Source organism: Coffea eugenioides, chromosome 10 (assembly GCF_003713205.1).
Source record: "Coffea eugenioides isolate CCC68of chromosome 10, Ceug_1.0, whole genome shotgun sequence".
In the NCBI taxonomy this organism is placed as follows: domain Eukaryota; kingdom Viridiplantae; phylum Streptophyta; class Magnoliopsida; order Gentianales; family Rubiaceae; genus Coffea; species Coffea eugenioides.
The window spans coordinates 21,789,273-21,789,849 of record NC_040044.1 but is presented as its reverse complement, the minus strand read 5'-3'; positions in this window follow the sequence as shown (position 1 = coordinate 21,789,849).

Here is a 577-nt window from a genome sequence, read left to right as displayed (position 1 = left end):
ACGTCATTTTCGCGCATGTCCTAACTTCATTTGGTAATCATATGACATTGAGCCTATTGAGTGGCTATTTATGTTGTGTGTAATGTTGGGATTGATTGAGGAAAACAAGAAGCCTTAAATGGTTGGGACATAGGTAAATACAAAGGGCGTGCTGCCCAAATTTTCGCTCGAAGGCTAAGTTTCTATTCGAACTTGTATATTTTTCGTTTGGCAAATACTATGACCATTTTCCATCTTAAAACATGATCCTTCTTCAATTGGAAACTCCAAATGTGTACTTACTCTTACCCAAATAAAGAGGAGTGGTTTAGGGTTTTCTTGGGTATTTTGACCTCCTTTTTTTTCATGAATTTCATTAAGACCTTTAGTGTATAATATCTACTTGAATATGAGATGATTTTGAACCATATAAACGATTCCAAAAACAGTATTTCTTAGCCTATCTAGTTGGATTCCGACTTGTCTTTAGTTTGGTTTTACGTTTGGTCTACGAAACCCTAATTATTCTTGTCCACGGGTCCAAATGTCCTCGTTTCACTTTAAAGTCTTTTTATACGTTCTACTCATCAATTGTTGA